At 40.9% G+C, this 20,265-nt stretch overlaps 1 long non-coding RNA gene across 1 annotated transcript; it reads right to left on the bottom strand.

Annotated features, from left to right (window-relative positions):
- Positions 1 to 17,345: 17,345 nt before the first annotated feature.
- Positions 17,346 to 20,061, bottom strand: LOC116652508 (uncharacterized). The gene is made up of 2 exons (XR_004305602.2): positions 19,974 to 20,061; positions 17,346 to 17,595 (listed from the first exon to the last, which is right to left on the bottom strand). It is a non-coding gene; the product is annotated as an uncharacterized LOC116652508 (long non-coding RNA).
- Between the last annotated feature and the right edge of the window lie 204 nt (positions 20,062 to 20,265).

Here is a 20,265-nt window from a genome sequence, read left to right as displayed (position 1 = left end):
CTTGTCTAGCCCCCTCCACTGCCATTGACATCATCTGGCTTCAGAGCACTTCGGTTCCTGGCAGCTGTGGATACTGCAGTGGTAACTGCTGCATCTGATAGCTTATTCCTGACTTTTTCAGTCCATCAGTGTCAAGTCTGAAAGCACAGTGACATGCAGCTCTCTTTGGACGTCCAATCAGTCTGAAATGGTGTGTTTGTGAAACAAGCATAGCTCTTCAAAGCCTGGAAAGACAGGAACATGCAGAGGTTGTCGTCAATCAATGCATTTTCCTGCAGGTACATCATCATCTATCAGTGTGCCAGCTTCCCTGAGAGTCAGGGTTTAAAAGTTATGATAAAGTCATTCTGAAAACAAGATTTCTTAGGCCAATTTCTCTCTCTTCTCAATAACATTATATTTTATATTTCAAATCTACATCACTATTCTAAATAGCATAAGCTGATTTAATTTCCCTAGAAATTGTGGGAAAAGGTATGCAGATGAGTTCTTCAAACCAGGTTAAGGTTCCTACTTGTATGCAAAGTCTCCCTGCACATAACAATGAGGAGAAAAGCTTTGGACTTTCAATAAGTCTTTTATGTTGTACGAATAGTTTGCCAATGACCTTCTTCTGATTCTCAGTTATGAACATAATGTAGAGAAAATGCTGAGCATTTAATGAGCTACTGAAGGGAGCCATACCAGGCCAGCTCTTACTAATATTCAAGGCTGCTTTGACCCATTTCAGGAGAAAACGTGAATTCAAGGAGAGGAATTAGGCTGTGGTTTGCATTGTCTGACAGTCTCTGCCTCAACCCCATTCCTGTGAGAAGGTGTGTAGAGAGACAGTACAGAATCCTTTACTGGCCCCTGGTTTCCATACGAAGCATAGCTGAAATTGCTGCAACTGAAATGGAAATGAGGAGCTTCTACATCCAAATACCACCAATATTTTTCCATAGGAGATTTCCTTTCTTCTTTTTTTCCATCCTCTGCCTGAGAAGTACAGAGCAGCTCTTCCTCCCTGGCTGCCTGCTGTGTGACGCTGAGGTATGATAATAGCAGTTAGATCTTGTCTTGGAAACTTCTAATTGGACTGAGAATATGTCAGAAAAACAATACTTTTACAGTGCAACAGTTCTCCATCTTCAAAGATGATAAGCAAATTAGGGGCTTTTATTCCTTTTTTACAAAATCAACATAAAAAACTTGTATGGATTAGATATGTTCACCTGTGTATTGAACAGTCACTGTATGTTCCCTGCAGCAGGTCAGATGACAAAAGAAAACTTCTTAAAAAAATTGTGTTCATAACAGAATTCCCAAATTTCCAGCAGATTTCCAAGCTCTTGGGAGAAGCATGCATCTCAATATGCTGACCATACTCCTTATGGTCAGAATGTTAGGTTACAGCCCCTTATTTCACTGTTCTATTATTCATGAGACAGCAGAGCGGAGGCAATGACAAATTTCATCTGTACTGTTTGACAAGAGAGAGAGTATGGCAGGATCCAAGCTATTCAAACCAGCCCATATGGAAAGGGGCAGCCTGAGTAATCTCAGCTAAAGAAAGCCCTTAGACTGGCCGGAGCAGTCAGTGAGAGACTGGTGGCCAAATAACTTACTGAGAAAAAGCAGTGATAACAATTTTGTTTATTTTTTATTTTATTCTTTTTTTTCCCCTTGGGGGGCTGTAGAGTCTGTGAACCAGGTACAGCAGGCGGTGAGAATTATTTTCAGATCTCCCTGGTTTAACCCTAAGGCTAAAATCACTTTACTGCACTGTAGAAGCATGCTAGTATGGTTTTGACTCCTAAGGTCTCTGATCTGTAGAGGTCACTTTCCATATCTTATGCTGGTGGCAGTAAGTAAACACAGGGCTGCCACTGCTCTGCTCCCTCACAGCTCTCACTGAGATACCTACCCCACTTGAATAATCATCACAGGTTTTCTCTATTAGGTTGGCTTTTGCTCTCCAGTTATGTTAAAATACACCTACTTCCCATGCCAAAATTCTCAGATCAGTCTAGACAAAACTATAGCAAAACAATCACACCAAACAGGAGAATAACATGGCGAGTCCAATGGCACAGTCAGATTTGTCTGTAAAAGAAACAGTGAGGTCCCAGCGAAAAGGCCTCAATCACAACTGGCTGGGATAAGATAGTCCAGTCAGTATAATTCTTCTTCTGTGCTAGATATTTCTCTCTACACCTGGTGGTTAAGTGGAAAAAAATGCCTTTAATGGGTTTTGGATTGTGTCTACAGGCTTTAGTTTTCGAGGCCTGGTGTGAGAGAAAAACTTGTTGTTGCTTATTCCACATAAAAAGTCAAAGGTATAAGGTCCTGCCAGTCTGAAGAACAATATGCAGAAATGACTGAATTAAATGACTCTAAATTGTAGACATTATGAAGCACTAAATTCATCACTGCTTACAGTCTGTTATTACTTGCCACTTGCATGGACATGTGAGTAATTTCAGCTCTCTATTTGCTAATGTCATGGCACTTAACCAGACAGGTTATTGTTCTCCTTCTTCATGAAGTCAATGTCTAAAATGTTGTTTTCTTTCATGGCAGCTTTATTAAATCATGATTTTTGACTTTTTCTCAACTGTTCTTGCAATAACGTTTCTCAGGTAATCAGCAAGAAAATAGTAGTGTTTCAGGCATGAAAGAAGATAAGGACCATGCTCCAATTAGATGCTTATTAATTTAACTCTTTGAAGAATTACTGACTACTGCTAATTCAGTGTGCTCCCTCCTGCTTAGACCAGCCTGAAATAGAGGGATATTTTGACAGCAAAAGCTGTCATAGAAACATAGGATCATAGAGTTGTTAAGGTTGGAAAAGACTTTAAAGACCATGGAGTCCAACCTCAGTCTGACCATATTACCTCTAACAACCCTCTGCTAAATCATCAGGGATCTGAGCACCACATCCAAAGAGTTTTTAAATCCATCCAGAGATGGTGACTCAACCTAACAACCTTTTCTGTAAAGAAGTTTTTCCTGATATCCAACCAAATCTATGCTGGTGCAATTTGAGACCACTTCCCTTCATTTCATGGGGAGTTGTAGCTGCATTTTACTAGCTCCTAGGAGATATTTCCTTATGAAACACTGTCTTGTTTTTCAAGAGACTGGCTTATCACTGCATATAGTAATATCACAATAGCCACATCATTTCCATATCTGCTTTCTCCTTGTATAAAAGGCTGGGTTGCATTTCTGTGTCTAAAATTAAATATTCTTTTTATGGCACATAATTGAAGGAAGATTGAAAGATGTCCATCTGGTCATGGAAAAGAGACACAGAGCTTGCAAAACCATCTGCACCACAGTTTGTGCTGGGTCACCAAGGCAATGGTTGCCACAAGCCTGTCCATGCAAGCACAGTGCTCATCAACAAGTTCCTGAAGAGGAAAGACTTCCAGAGAAGAAAATAGTAATTTTCCTTGCAGTCTAGAAGCAACTTCTCATCTTATTATGAAAGATTAAGGGATCATACTGTAATGAAAACCAAAGTGAGGTCTTTCGGTGTCTGTAGAACTTGCTATTTCCTGCTGTATCTAATTCTACGGTTCACGTAAACAAAAAAACTTTGCCTAATGCCTCCATACAGATTCCATATATTTCACACGTGTACATGGAATAGGCAAGATTTCTCTTTTACAACATACTACTGCATACTTCTGTTACGGATCTGTGGCTCCAGTTCCTGTGCATTATCCTATCCTGAAAAAACCTAAGTAGTGTCAGGTCAGGGTAATGACAGAAACATGAGTAGTATTGTGTTACTTTTTTGCACAGAAAAGCAGAAAAGCAGTCAGCTCTGCCAGATCCCATGGATCCTGGCATGGAGATTTACTGCAGCAAACATGTACTATGGTGCTATCCAGTTAGAGTCTCAGATATTCTTTTCAAGAAGGTATCCTTTTTGGCATATATGCTGGTACTCTCCCAGGCCCATCAAATTCCAAAAGAAATTTTCCAGTGCACAGTAGGAGCCAGGATGACGTACTGGTCTAGTTTAAGAAGAAACAAATGGAACAGCATAAAGAGAGACAGCCAGAACAATGCTTTTGCTCAAATTCCTTTGGTACCAATCATTGGAACATCTAGCAAGTAACACTAAATTGAAGAGAAGAGACAACTCTCTTGTTTATCTGACATATATAATTTGTCATTCTGACAGGGCAATAACAATGAGGCAATTTATTGTGGCATTTTTTATTTTAAAACTTAACTTCCCTGCCAAAAAGAATTCCTAATGTGACTCTTAGCTGTATCTTAAAATAAAGATGGGTTGTCATGATTCTGTTTTTGAAGTACTTAGAATGTCAGTTCCTAGGAAACTCTGTGAAAATAGAGACCTGTATGTGATACAAAAATACAGCAACATATGAATAGCATCTCAATAAATAGAAAAGTATCTTAGTGAGAATAAAACTAAAGGCTTTGTTATTTATTTGAGGTGTGATTGTCTTGCTAAAACCTATAGGTCATTAATTTTAAAAAGTCATTTTTTCAAGATTAGGAGGAGCAGCAGAGCAGATGTTTTGTATTAGAATCCTAATATTTTACAGAGCTCAACACCAAATCTAATCGGAACAACATTCTCTCTTATAAAATATTTAGTAAATTGATGTATTGAAAAACATTTACCCCCATTTTTTAAGAAAGAGAGAAAGGATGACCTGGGGGGAACTACAAGCTGCTGAACCTCATCTCTGTGCCTGGGAAGACCAGGGAGCAGATCCTCCTGGTTACCATATTAAGGCGCATACAAGACAAAGAAGTGGATTGAGACAGCCAGCATGGCTTCACAAAGGGCAGATCCTGTCTGGCCAATTTGGTGGCCTTCTAAGATGAAGCAATGGCATCAGTGGACAATGTCATGTACCTGGATGTCCTCAGTGCCTTAGACGTGGTCCCTCACCACATCTTTCTCTCCAAATTGGAGAGGTATGGATTTGAAGGATGGACAGTTTGATGGATTAAGAATTGGTAGGCCAGATGCAGCCAAAGGGTTGTGATCAGTGGTTCTATATCTAGAGGCTGGGTGGAGGCCAGTCACAAGTAGTATCCCACAAGGGTCTGTCTTGGGACTGGTGCACTTCAACAACTTTATCAGTGACATAGACAGTGGAATTGAGCGCACCCTCAGTAAGTTTGCAGATGACATCAAGCTGAATTGTGCGGTTGATACACTGGAGGGAAGGGAAGCCTTCCAGTGTGACTTCAAGCTACTCAGTGGAATGCTGGCCAAAATCCCCTGGAGCGCTGCCCTCAAAGACAAGGATGTTAAGGAGAGCTGGCTGCTCTTCAAGGATGCCCTCCTGGAAGCACAAGAGGTCTCCGTTCCCCTGAATAAGAAAGTGGGCAGGCAAGGTAGGAAACCGGCATGGCTCAGCAAGGACCTGCTGAGAGAACTGAGGGCAAAGAAAGGGGTGTACAAGCTCTGGAAACAAGGCTGTGTCACCTGGGAAGAATACAGGGATGCCGTCCGGACTTGCAAACGTGGGATCAGGGAAGCCAAGGCGCAGGCAGAACTGAACTTGGCAAAGGACGTGAAAAACAATAAGAAAACCTTCTACAGGTACATTGGCCAGAAGAGACAGGCCAAAACGGGCGTACCTACTTTGGTAAGTTTAAAAGGAGAAATGGCTTCAACAGATGAAGAGAAAGCTGAGGTGCTGAATGAGTTCTTCACCTCAGTCTTCACTGGTGGCCAGGATTCTAGTCTTTTTCACGTCCCTGAGCCCTGCATCCCCAAACCTCTATGTGGGGACCAAGGAGGTAAATCCCTCCCCACTGTAAGGGTAGAGCAAGTCCGAGAGTGCCTCCTTAGACAGAATGAGTACAAGTCTATGGGGCCAGATGGCGTGCATCCCAGGGTCCTGAAGGAGCTGGCTGAGGTGGTTGCCGAGCCGCTCTCCATCATATTTGAGAAGTCGTGGCTGTCAGGTGAGGTCCCGGACGATTGGAGGAAGGGCCACATCACTTCCATATACAAGAAGGGGAGCAGGGAGGACCCAGGGATCTACAGTCCGGTGAGTCTCACCTCCGTGCCTGGGAAGATTATGGAACAGATCCTCCTGGACAACATGCTTGATCACATAAAGAACAAGCATGTGATCCGAGACAGCCATCACGGCTTCACCAGAGGAAGGTCATGCTTAACTAATCTTGTGGCCTTCTATGATGGAGTGACGGCATTGGTGGACAAAGGGAAGGCGACCGATGCTAGGCAGGGGGGTTGGAACTACATGATCCTTGAGGTCCCTTCCAACCCGGGTCATTCTGTGATTCTGTGACCTGGAGGCTGGAGAAGTGGGTCCATGAAAACATAACCAGATTCAAGAAGGCCAAGAGTAAGGTACTGCACTTGAGCCAGGGCAATCCCAGGTATTTGTACAAACTGGGAGAAGCCCTTGAGAGCAGACCTGTGAAGGACTTGGGGGACCTTGGAGGGCATGGGCCAGCAGAGTGCACTTGCAGCCAATATGAAAGGTCAACTGGGTTCTGGGCTGCAATAAAAGCAGAGTGGCCAACAGGGAGAGGGAGGTGATAGTCCCCTTCTACTCAGCTCTTGTGAGGCCCCACCTACAGTACTGTGTCCAGGCCTGGGGCCCCCAGCACAAGAAAGACATGGATCTCTTGGAATGTATCCAGAGGGGAGCCACTGAGATGATCAGAGGACTGGTGCACTTCTCCTATGAAGAAAGGTAGAGGGAACTGGGCTTGTTTATGTTGGAGTAGATAAGGCTCTGGGGAGATCTCATTGTGACCTTCCAATACCTGAGATTACCTGAGAAAGTCACTTAATTTACTAAATCTCTTTTGCCATTTTTAGCTGTTATTAATGAAGACTCCAGAGTGGTGGCAGCCTGAGTCTAATAAGGAAAGTTGACCTGGCGATTTGTTAAGTGATGGGAATAAATGGATAAGGTGACAAAAATGGAAATCAAGAGGAATATTTCTGTATTCAAAACCAGAAAATCCAGTTCATAATTGCATCTTTTTATTTAACCTGTTTCTGACATCTTGAAGTTCATGAATTTCAATGTGGCCTCTTTTTGAGAAGGGCATTGAAATAGAAATGGCATTTTATTTGAAATGTTTTTCATGGCAAAGAACTCAAAGTCTACAGGACATGCAGCTGAATCTGAGAACAAAAACTGTCGTTGCATTTTGTTATCATGCTGGTAATGATACTGACAAGATGTACAAATCAGGTACATAATGAAGAAATAATTTATGTAATAATTTAGATCCTGCCTCTTGAAAAAGCATTCTCCAAACATCATCTGTCCTAAATGGAGTCCTGTGACTCTAAACTCTGTCCTGAAATCTCAGAAAAGCCCTTCAACACTATGAAAAAAATACTTCAAGTTTACTAAGTGAATGAGAAAGAGAAAAGGAAGTGGGAAGAAAGCAAAATAAAAACAGAGGAAAGGAGCTTGAAAAATGGATGGGAATATGCATTAAGACTTAACTATAACAGGAAATAATTATGTGACATTGGGAATTTGGAGAGAGCATATTTGAAAAAAACAAGTTTGCTCTTTGAAGTCCAGAACTACTTTTTGTCCAACGTCATCTTGCTCTGCAACTGTATACACATCATTAACTTGTTGTGTTTATTCCCCATGGTGCATGAATTAGTGCAGAGCCATCTTATGGGCACTCCAGCATTTTTGGAGATTTTTCCACAATGTTACCTTGTAGGCTCGTCCTTCCTTACACATCAGTGTTGGATGTGGCCCTGCTTTAGCCCTGGTTCCTTTGGTTTTTTAATCCTTTGTAATACCCTCACATTCTTTCAGACTTTTACTGTTGAACCTGCTTGTCATTCCATCCTTATCACTAACATTTTAAAGCAACAGTTACCAGATTAGTCATTCTACTGGAAAAAATAACTGTGCCCTGCTTAATGAGGTAGATACCCTCCATTTCAAAGAAACATATCTGCAAATAGGTTCTCATGCTCATAGCAAATAAAACACTGTCCTCAAAATCAGCTCCACTGGCAGTTCTTGACCTGCGTTATCTATATACTCCCTCCATTTTTATTTGTACCCACACTGAACAAGAGCCGAGAGTAGCAATCAGAAGGTCATGTGAGCTTCAGCTGAACATGGAATGGAATGGAAAGACAATCCATGCCAGATATTTATTTAGAGTTTCAGCATGTTTACCAGAATTTATGGCTAGGATTCAAAAAACAGGAAAACACATTGGACTAGACCACAGCTATAAATTTTAAGTGATCATTTGAGAAATCAAAAACATTTGAGTCACCAAGAGAATGTGATAATCAGCAGTGGAAGCTGCAGAAAAATTACCTGAATTCAGAACTAATATTTTTTTTCATTCCTCAGTAACAGAGCAAACCCAGAGCCAGACTAAAGCATGCCAGTCATTTTTGCTCGGTGTTACTGGCAAGCGCAGTAAAAATATGTCTGTCTGTACATCCTTCAGCCTACAGACATAAATAAAATATTTCTTACTTGAGAAGGAGACAGTCTGGTGACAGAGAAAATTCTGAATGTTAAAGTTTGATGGAAAGGACATCTTATCGTCTTCATTCTGTAGCCCTCCCTACTTATTCTGTGTTTATATTCATAATATCCAGAAGTAGGTGATCCCAATGCAAAGTCTGAATAAAACCTCTTTATAAAAGAAGATGGCATGTTTCCACTTGTAACAAGTGTTACTGGTAGATCTATTGTTTCCATTACATTTAATGGTTCTAAGAAATGCTTAAGTTGCACGACATGCAGCCTTTCAGCCCCTGATATATCAACTCCAAGATTTAGGAAATGGAAAAGAGAGAAAAAAATCTTATTAAAAGTTACAAGATCCATATGGAGTGCGAGGTAAAGCACAGAAGTTCCGCACGGATGTGCCCAATAACTTCTTTTCAGTGAGGGGGAAAGAGCACTGGAACAGGCTGCCCAGGGGGGTTGTGGAGTCGCCTTCTCTGGAGATATTCAAGACCCACCCAGATGTCAGGTCACACACAGGTCACACCTGTGTGACCTGGTGTAGGGAACCTGCTTTGGCAGGGGGGTTGGACTCAATGATCTCTAGAGGTTCCTTCCAACCCCTACAATTCTGTGATTCTGTGATGCATTAAGAATAACGGACACAAGACATGGCAGTATATAACTTTGAATGGTAACATTATGCAGAATTATAGGCTGTTACAGCTCTTAAATTGTGTAAATTATCTTGTTACCATACATGAAAAAAAATCATTTGATTAGCTTACAGAGTATTTGCTAATTTTGGCTGATTAAGTTATTGATCATATAGCAATTAGTAAAAACATTACATACACAACTTGTTTTCCATAGACAAAAACAGATTTGTGTTATTAATTCTTTATAATTGCATTTATGATATACAGATGCTGGTTTCTAAAGGGGTGAACTGAAACATACACTCTAGATATCTTTCTTAATAAAATTCAAAAGTCATATCTAGCAAGATATAAGAGTTGATTTAATTACATACACCTGTCTTGATAGAGAAAATTGGAAGAGTGTTGCAATACTTTGAGGTATTTTCCTTCAGAGGTTAATGAGAAGTTCATTTCTTATCTTTGTTTAATTTCCTGTGCTCAAGTGAGGTAAACAGTGGGGTAAAGTGCTGTGAAAACATTGTGTATTTTAATGAGCAGTTCCCCATGAGGGTTCCTCACCTCAGATTTATTATCTAGGACAAATCATTACACTAGACAGGAAGTGCAGTAGAAAAGTTGCTGTTTGATGTTTAATGTAAGAGTGAAATGCTAATGCTAGTAAAAAAGCAATCCCTCTCTATGTGAACTTATTACTTCACCTGCTTAAAAAGCAGGCTGTGTTTCTTATAAAGTTTGATAGTTAATATTAATTCACATAACTCAAAATTGTTCTGTGGCATGTAGTACTTGGGAGGTGATATTAAACAAGTTTCACAAGGTTTTGTGGGAGATAACTTCCTGACACAGCTGGTGAGGGAGCCAACGAGGGGAAGCAAAACCCTGGACCTCCTGTCTGTTAACAGAGGAGGTCTGGTGGGGAATGTAAAGGTTGGAAGCTGTCTGGGACAAAGTGATCATGAGATACTAGATTTCTTGATCCTTGTTGAACCATGACTGAGGGGAGTCAGCAGAACTGCCACCTTGTACTTCTGGAAGGCGGACTTCAACCTCTTTAGGACCATGGTTGAGAGAGTCCATTGGGAGGTAACTTTGGAGAGTATGGGAGCCCAGGAAGGCTGGGAATACTTTAAGGAAATTGTTCTATAGTCTCAGGAGCTGACCATCCTGAAGTCACAAAAGACGAGCCAACAGGCAAGGAGACCGGGCTGGCTGAATAGAGACTTTTGGCTAGATCTCAAGGACAAAAGGAAAGTTTATGGTCTCTGGAAGAGTGGGCAAGCTACATATGCGGATTACAGGTTTGTATTGAAGCAGTGCAGGGAGAAAATTAGGAAAGCCAAAGTGCAGCTAGAATTGAGCTTGGCCACTAAGGTAAAGGAGAACAGTAAATATTTTTATAAACACATCAACAGCAAGAGGAAGGCTAGGGAAAATCTCCATCCCTTGTTGGATGCTGAGGGCAAATTGGTCGCCAAGGATCTGGACAAGGCTGAGGTACTTAATGCCTTCTTTGCCTCAGTCTGTAATAGTAAAACTTGTTACTCCCCAGGAACACAGCCCCCTGTGTTGGTAGATGGGGAGGGGGAACAGAATAAGCATTGATGGGCCAAGGTTAATGGCATGAGTTTCAATAGGGCCAAGTGCCGGGTCCTGAATTTTGGTCACAACAACCCCAGGCAACCCTAAAGGCTTGGGGAGGTGTGGCTGGAAAGCTGCCTGATGGAAAGGGACCTTGATGCACTGATGGACAGTCAGCTGAATATGAGCCAGCAGTGTGCCCAGGTGTCCAAGAACGCCAGTGGCATCCTGGCTTGTGTCAGGAATGGTGTGGTGAGCAGGACCAGGGAAGTCATCCTGCCCCTGTACTCAGCACTGGTGAGGCCTCACCTTGGGTACTGTGTTCAGTTTTGGGCACCTCAGTACAAAAAGGACATGGAGGTACTGGAGCAGGTCCAGAGAAGGGCAGTAAGGCTTGTGAAGAGCTTAGAAAATCAGCCCTACGAAGAGAGGCTAAGGAAGCTGGGGCTGTCTAGTCTGGGGAAAAGGAGGCTGAGGGGAGACCTAATTGCTCTCTTCTGGTATCTGAAAGGTGCTTACAGTGAGAGTGGGGCAGGTCTCTTCTCACTGGTGACAGGTGACAGGACGAGGGGAAATAGCCTCAAGTTGCGCCAAGATAAGTTTAGGTTGAACATTAGGAAACACTTCTTTACAGAAAGGTGTCATGGTTTTGTGCTGTTGCTGTCAGTATTCTACATCATAACATCATGTGCAGTATGAATCATTGACTGAGGGTATAAATAGTGGAATTGTGTACAAAGGAAAAAGAGTTAAAGAGAAAGTAAGTTTATGTTTATAACTGAACGATACGGATTGCTAAGGGAAAGTTGTATGGTATTAAGGGTGTTTGAATGGGACAAACTGTTTTGATGGTATAAGAAAGTGTAATTGAGGGTATGTGGAAGTGTAATAGAAGGTATTTGAAAGTGCAATTGAGGGTATGTGGAAGTGCAATTGAGGGAATGTGGAAGTGTGGAATGTTCATGCTCCAGTTCCATGGAATGGCAGCATCCTGAGTACTCAGCTCTCGGAGGAGAACTACATACCCCAGAGGACGTTGTGGCCAGAGATGAATCACTGGAGGAGGACATATATAATCTTGCTCCCACGCTGGAATGCTCTCTTCTTCTCTCGCTCTCTCTGCATTCCAGCCCTGTCGCCTAGAGTTCACAGTAGGCCTCCTGGTTTTGGGGGACTTTCTCTCTCTCTCTCTTGTTTGATTAGCCTCAATTATATTGTATCTTGTATTCTGATATCATATTTAGAAAAATAAGTTTTCCTTCTTAGATTGCTGCCACTGCTTTTTGTCCATTCCCCTCTTTCCCTTCATTTCAGGGGTGGCAGCCCCTGTCACGGGCACAGGTAAATCTAGGTAACCCATGACAAAAGGGTAGTTAAACACTGGAATAGGCTCCCCAGGGAGCCAGTCACTGTCCCTGGATATGTTTAAGAGCCGTTTGGATGTGGTGCTCAGAGATATGATTTAGCAGAGGGTTGTTAGAGTTAGGGTACTATGGTTAGTTTGTGGTTGGACTTGATGATCTTCATGGTCTTTTCCAACCTGAGTAATTCTATGATTCTATGATTCACTAAATATTCTACACCTAGAACTTCTTGAGAAATATGATTCATATCTAAAACTTCCTTTAAAACCTTGTTCCTGATTACAGTGATATTACCAGAAACTGTGCTGATTACATTTTCTAGAATGTTAGTTTCCAAATGTATTTAAATTTATGTGATCAGACTATCACATTGTATGAACTGCCATAGATTCTGTCAATAATGGCAACAGGAAAATTTACACAAGTCAAGAATTCATTCTTTCTGCTGAGCTTTCACGATTTCTCAAGAGCTTTAATTCACAGTATCTCTATATCTCTGGGCATATACATCACATATTCTCAAATCCTAAATTTGCTTGCCTTTTAAATCAAATTCTAACACCTCTCTAAAATTTTTCATTGAATAATATCAACTGGTAACTAAAATTAAAGTTGACACTGAATTCTTTTATTATTAGTAGTAGTATTTCTAATGAGTTCTGTATGTGAGAAAGTTTTTCTGAAGGTATACTCAGACACCTAAAATTGTTAGTCAGGGGAGTAGTTAATTATGGACTACCATTCCAAGTGGAGTTTTTGTGTCAGTACCAGAGTTGTTATTCAGTATTTTTAATTTTCCTTGTGCCTACCTTCTTAGATGGCTATTATCACTCTGGAGAAAAGTAAAAATAAAAATGTAGAATTAAGAGGAAAATACCAGTAAACAAAACAAGTATACTGCTATATATATTCTGGTCACACCTGCATGTTAAACTGTGGATTCAGATCTGATAATTCTACATCAGAAACTTATATTAGTAATAAAAGAGTACAGCAGAGATGTTCAGAGCTGTGGAACAATTTCTGTCTAAAGTGAAATTAAGCAGATAAAGACCTCTTACATTGAAGAAAAGACATCTGGATAAGATTTTGACTGAGTTTACAGCATTCTTAAGGAGAAAAAGAACGAATGATTGAAGTTATTCTTTAGAAAGCAGAATTACCACATAAGGCTCACTGCTGCAAGAAGCTTAGGATATCAGAGTATGTATATATATATATTATATTTATATATATATATATTATATAAATATAATTTTATTTATATTTTATGATAAAATTTCACTTTTGTGACCACATCTAACATATATTAGATGGGTTCCATTGCTCATTTCCCAATTCATTAGGAATTTGGAAACACCATGGAGTTACATGCAAATCACAATCAAGTTAGACCAAAAGAGGTGAAAGAAGGGGTCAAAAGGAATGATTATCACTGTACAAAGAGTACAAGAAAGCCAGGATGACCTGAAAAAAAAACCTCTGAACCCAATTGTGAAGTTTAAACAGATCCAAAGACTGATATCAATCACAACTCACAACTACAGCAAACAAAAACATAATACTATTGCAACAAAATATGTAATAAAGAGTTATATCAGTATTCTAGCATGATCACATCTTCAATTTTTCTGTCACAAAACACAAATGGTTAAAATCAGCTACAAGCCATTCTGTTCTGTGAAGGTCCCACGGGGATCTTCTGTAAAACAAAACAACTTGCCCTTTGGGGGCTTTGTTAATACAATTATCTTCTCCTTTTATTGTGAGCTTTCTAACACATCCACCCTTCACTGCCTTCCACCCCCCCACCCCCCACCCCCCCCCACCTCCCTCTCATCTGGGGGAGGGGGCAAAAGCATCAGCTTTCCTTGGGCTTTTGTTCTGGCCACAGGTTAACTAATTTCTCTAGCCTGATTGTGGGTAATCCATTCATCAAATCTCGTGGAACACCCTTTTGCCAGCCCAGTGTCCAGAGACGATTACGTTTATGATCAATATTTCTCCTACTTATTCTTACTGGCAATGAGACCCTTCCAGTTCCACTGAGGTTTGGGCTAGGTGGCCTAGGAGCAAGGGTGGTTGCTGCAAGCCTTACTTCCCTTGGCTCAGATCTACTGGAAGAATCCACAGGCCCATATTTCCTTTCATAATTAATCAACTCTTGGGCAACCTCCCCCCATGTCCATACCGTGTTCTCAAGAAGCGGAGTGTTGGGCAGCGAGGTCTCACGGAGCAGAGTCTCGAGCAGCAATCCCAGGAGAGACAGTAGGCAGCAGCAGGACGACGGTGGAGGAATCTGAGGTCAGTTACCTAAAAGGTTCTTCAGCATGCAGGCATCTTCTTCAGCATGCAGGCATTCACATAGAGAGGCATCTGATGACAGAAAACCTCCTTGTTTCCATAGTGAGGCATCTGGTGTCAGAAAACCTAAATTCGGGGTTTGTCCGTGCCCTTTTTATCCTACTTCTTCCCAGCCTTCGTGACATTTCTGGAAGGCTTGGGTCAGAGTCATGTGAATTCCTCGGAGATGGCCATCTTCCTTGAGATAGGCCCACACAAAAAGACCACTTTAGGGCCATTAATCAGCACCTTATCTCTCTTTCGTAGCTCCCAGACTTGTCCATCTCTTGAACAAAGGGATTTCTCAAACCTTGGTTCCTGTGTGTCTCAGACAAAGGGAGTCCTGGAACCTTGGCCAGGACTTGCCTGAACTTGCCCATTTCAGCAAACTTTGAGACAGTAATGTAAAAAGCATGGCCTCTTACAGTAGGCTAAGCATCACTTAGTGGGGAGTGAATGGTAGAGACACACAGAAGTGTTAAATGCATTTAATGCAGCAACAACTCCTAGTAAAGGAAGTGCAGAAACAGAGATTGCTGGAAGCTAGAACACTGTGTTGGCTTATATTACAGCTTTTCTTCAGCGACCAGTGAGGAAAGAGATACTCCTGTGTGTAGACCTGGCACTGTCTTTCCTAATGTTGGTTTGTTAGTAAACATGCATGGATTACTCTGCTTCTTACTTTGAGCAGAATATTAAACCATAGTAAGAAGAAATTTGACAGAGCATTTAAAGGGGACAATAAGATTAGAAGATACCTGAAAAAAATATCATCAGAAATGGAGTGGTATTAAATCATTTTGATTTTTGTGTTGTTATGTTGTAATGTCAGCAGGATTTCAGTATTTCTGTTTCATTGGTATCTTCTGTAAAAAAGACCTCCAAAACCAGAAAACTCAGTGCTTGTTCCATCAGTGTTAACAGCACTGATGGAAAGCTACTGACAAAAAAGTATTAATATCGTAATAGAGGGGAGACTAGAAGGGTGACAGAAGCAAAGCTATTGCTACAGTACCACAATATCTTTTGAAAGAAGGATCAGTAATTTAAGGTACCTACATTTAATTTGGTAGAAATATATAGAGCTTATGAGAAACACATGAGCTGAGTGCAGGTCCATCTGGAGCAGGTCAGGGTCACTGGGTTTCTGAGCCCTGCATGTGATATGAAAATGAATGTGTAGCCCACCTATGCCTAAAATAGTAAGAAATTCTAGGCCAGTAGGAATAAAGGAATAGAAAAAATAAAAATAAGAAATACTAGTGTATTTGAAGTACAGTGTCTACCCAATGCACCTGGCTGGAATTACAGAGATTATTGTTACTGATGCCAAGGAACAGTGGAAAAAAAAAAATGACTACTGTGCTCTGTATTTGTAATAAGAATGTGCAGTCATCCTGTGATAGAGAGTAGGCTTTGTTCAGCAGTGCTTATGAAATGGCTGGGTTTTGACCACTCACTTTGGGGTCTAAACACAGAAATGCTCTTGAGTTCCAGAAAAATATCATGTGTATTCTCAGTCACTGGTTTAGAAAGTGACTAAGCGAAGAAACACTGTCAGTTTATAGCTGTCTGCTTAAAATTCCAGAAAACTTTAAAAATAAATTTTAACATAGCTAGCAATCAAAAAATGGGGTCCAGTTGGGATTTCAGATGCCTCTTGTAACATTCACAGGGGTGAGAGGTCCTGTCAAGTCAGAATACAAGCTAGCAGGAGTCACAAGAGTACAAGTCTTACAAGAACAGACAGCTAATTTATGCTGACAAATAGATTTGTTGTCACAGGGAAGAGATTTAAAACAAAACATTAAAAAACAATTAGGGAAAACTAAAAAAAAATTAAAATAAAAAATTCAAGCTATATTTTTTTAAGAAATGTAGGTAAGTTCATAGCTCATTTGAGAAAGCATCTTATCAACCAGTCTGAAAAGCTACACTACTAAAGAATTTTGCTAGGAGAGTGATGGACATTTTTTCTTACTTCCCTGTAGAAACCAGCTTGTTATATTAGATGTTTTTGTGGAACATCTTTCTCATCTTATTATTGCTATCAAAGAATGAATGGTCAATACCCCAGGAAGAAAATGTAATGTCTCTTCTGAGCTTTTTTTTTCTATCCACAGAGGATATCTTCAGAAGGGATTAGTAGAGAGATCATTTTTGTACTGATTGCTTCAACCCTCTGCAAGTCGTAAGTTTCTTATTAACAAACTGACTCCATCCAGGGATTCATAAAGGATTATAAAATAGTTAGATAATTATAGTTATTTGAGTTCTCTGACTCACAGAAAAATAAGGTGACAAACTAGCACTTCTCAGGTTATCAGAATCACAAAACCACAGAATTGTAGAGACTTAAAGGGACCTCCAGAGATCGAGTCCAAATCCCCTGCCAAAGCAGGCTCCCTACAGCAGGCTGCACAGGTAGGTGTCCAGGCAGGTCTTGAATATCTTCAGAAAAGGAGAATCCACAACGCAGGGCAGGCTGATTCAGGGCACCATCACCCTCACCGTGAAGATGTTCATTTATGTATTGGTGTGGAACTTCCTATGCTCACGTTTACAGCTGTTTCCCTGTGTCTCGTCCCCACAAACCTCTGAAAAGAGGTGGTCATGTCTGCTTGACTCCCACACTTAAGCCACTTACAAACGTTAATCAGATCCCTTCTCAGTCTTCTTTTCTGAAAGTTAACAGAGCCAGGTCACTCAGCCTTTCCTCATAGAGGAGAGGCGCTAGGCTCTTTATTATCTTTATGGCCCTCCACTGGACTCTGTGTTAGGTCTATCTGTTATGTATGTCAGTTGTAAAAAAGGGACAGTACACTGGGTAGTGAACACAAGAAATCTAGAACTTTCTCTTATTCTGATGCCACTTGAAAATCAGAATGAGAATTGTGGTTTTAGAAGAACTACTGCTGTGATAATTGTAGGTGCCCCTGGTAATTAAAATAAAGTTTAATAAGATTGGCCAGAAGAAAAAAGCACAAAAAACAGATATAGACAGACAAGTAGACATAAACAAAAATAAACTATACAGCAGGTCTATCTGTCTTTTCTTGACTTTAGAAAACTCTCCTCTGGTCCTCTTTGTTTCTCCACCTCCAGTCTCTCCAGCCTTCTCCAGTTTCCTGAGATTCCTCTCATTCATGATAATCACTTCATTGTGTGCTGTTACTGGAAATAAAGAAATCCTGTTCTTGAGCATAAAACAGCAAAACAAATGCTTCAGTTCAACACAACACCAGTGAGAGTTGGAGAGTTGGTTCCGGCTATTCCAGAAATCTGGAAATCTGGTAATGTAAACTCTGTGTAAATTCACAGTGAGAATGATTACTAGCTTTCATCCCATGACTGATAGAAACCCCTACCACATATTCTCAGGAGAGTGGTATAATGTATTAATGATTTCTTGGAATTTTGGCCTGTTTTCTTGGAATGTAATGAATATGTATATGCTATGCTTTTAAATACATAGTCATTTCTTCCTTTGGTGTGCATGTTTGGTGGAGCGATCCTCCATGCACCCAGAGCTGTAATAAAGGGAGTATCTGCATGGCATAACTCACTGGCATGTCAAGTCACTTTATCTACTTTCTGGGCTAATAACCTGTAACTGCAGAGCTTTTCATTACTTTTAATTCCTTTCTCAATATGTCTTTCCAGTCCTTATCCTCTTGTTTGAACTCAGAGGTAATATCACTCAATCAACTTCAGCCTCACGAGGAGAATATGAACAATTTGAAACCATGAAGGTAGTGATATAAATAAATATATCACTATCCATGGTCTTGGTCAATGTTTGTGCCCAGGTGACAAAGCACCAGTTAACAAATTTTTTTAGAAGTAATTGAAATACCTTAGTAGCAAGTGGGAGGTGGATCAGTAAGTCACATATTCCACAGTTCTTTCTCTCTCTTTTTTCTTTTAAATTTATATTAAAAATAGCAAATTAAAAAAAAAAAACAACAAAAAAACAACAAAAAAAACCAAAACAATCAAAGATTGGAGAAGAAAATCATTTAACAGCATTTTTATTTTTAATGTGCTGCACTTGAGAGCTGTCAATAAGAGGCTGATTTCTTTTGAAAATTATCCCATTTTATTATGACTTTGGGCTTCAAGGAGTATTGGAGATTGCATTTGTCAGCTATTTGCCACACATGAAGCACTGGAAATAGTTTATAATTAGTTAGGTATCACAGGTGAGTTTTGCTGCAGAGTTTTAAACTGGTGTACTGATCTTCTGGTGTCAGAGAGGCCTTAACTTTTGAGAGACTGAACAAACACAAAGCTAATGAAAGAAATACTCACTGCTATTCATATGAAGGGGAGAAGTCATAGTGGCACTAATGCAGATGAACAGCATCTGCAGCCAAAATTTTTTTTCAAGTTGATTTTTAACATGGTGAGAGAAGGACAAAGTCTCGCAGGTGACTTTCAGGGTATTGTTTGGAAGGTACTTCTAGGTCTGCATTGAAGCTATGAAAATGGACAGAGTAACTTGACACATAAATGAGTTATGTCAAGCAGGTATGCCCTTCATCACAGAGCAGGGTTCATGGGGGTCACTCCGACCAAACACATACACTGAGAGAAGCAGTGACTACATATATAAAAGCCTAATATAAATATTCATTGCATTCTAAGGACACAGGCAATGGACAGAAATTCCAGTAAATGATTCATAAATCTGGTGGTTGTGGAATATGTCCTTACTGTAGATATACAACCTTTTAATGGGGTGGGAGCGTGGGGGGCAGGGGGAGCGGTAGTTCAACCCGTTTCCCACTGATGTTGTGTTGAGCTGAGGCATCTGTTTTGCCATTTTATCTTCAACAACAGGACATATATTCTACTTTCTTCTCTTTACTTGACAAGTCCGCAGCCTCCTTCACACTGTTCTTGAGCTTACATTTACACAAGCTTCCATCCTTCAGTTTATATCTGCTCAAGTTATGCTAAAGGCTGTTTTCACAAGATGGAAAAGCTGTTCTCATGAGTCAGTGTTAATTACTCCCTGAATTCTTCACAACTTAATTTCCAAACACCATCAGCCAAGAAAGCCACTCCGATTGCTGCATATTCCTCATTCTGAAAATCACCTGCAGTCTTTTAAGAGCTTAATGAAATAATAGAATCACAGCAGCACCAAGGTTGGAAAAGACCTAAAAGATCATCCAGTGCAACCGTTCACTGATTACCAATAGCTCCCACTAAACCATGTCCCTCAACACAACATCCAAACATTCCTTAAATACCCCCAGGGTCAGTGACTCCACCACCTCCCTGGGCAGCCCATTCCAGTGCCTGACCACCCTTTCTGAGAAGTAATATTTCCTAATGTTCAGCCTGAATCTCCCTTGCTGCAGCTTCAAACCATTCCCCATAGTCCAGTCACTAATGACATGAGAGGCAGACCCCCAGCTCACTACAACCTCCTTTCAGGAAGTTATAGAGAGCAATAAGGTCTCCCCTGAGCCTTCTCCAGGCTGAACATTCCCAGCTCTTTTAGCCTCTCCTCATATGGCCACATTGTGCTCCAGACCCCTCACCAGCTTGGTTGCCCAGCTCTGATCACATTCCAGGGCCTCCATGTCTTTCTGGCTGTGAGGGGCCCTCTCTGTGCTGGTGACCTCACAGAGCTCCAGGTGACACGGGCTGATGTCACAATGCGACGAGCTGCATCACAAGGGTAGCTTCCCTGGGGCAGTGGCAGTTTTGGCACTTCCCTGCAAGGGTTGGGTGCTGCTGCAGCACTGCTCAAGGGCTCTGTCCTTCTGTGGCCAGGAGTCAGGTCAGGGCAGCAAAGCTGCACTGCGCGAGCCTCACTGGTGCGTGGAGGAG

This window comes from Coturnix japonica, chromosome Z (assembly GCF_054131305.1).
Source record: "Coturnix japonica strain WE chromosome Z, WE-NBRP24, whole genome shotgun sequence".
Classification (NCBI taxonomy): Eukaryota; Metazoa; Chordata; class Aves; order Galliformes; family Phasianidae; genus Coturnix; species Coturnix japonica.
This window is presented reverse-complemented; position numbering and strand designations above follow the sequence as displayed.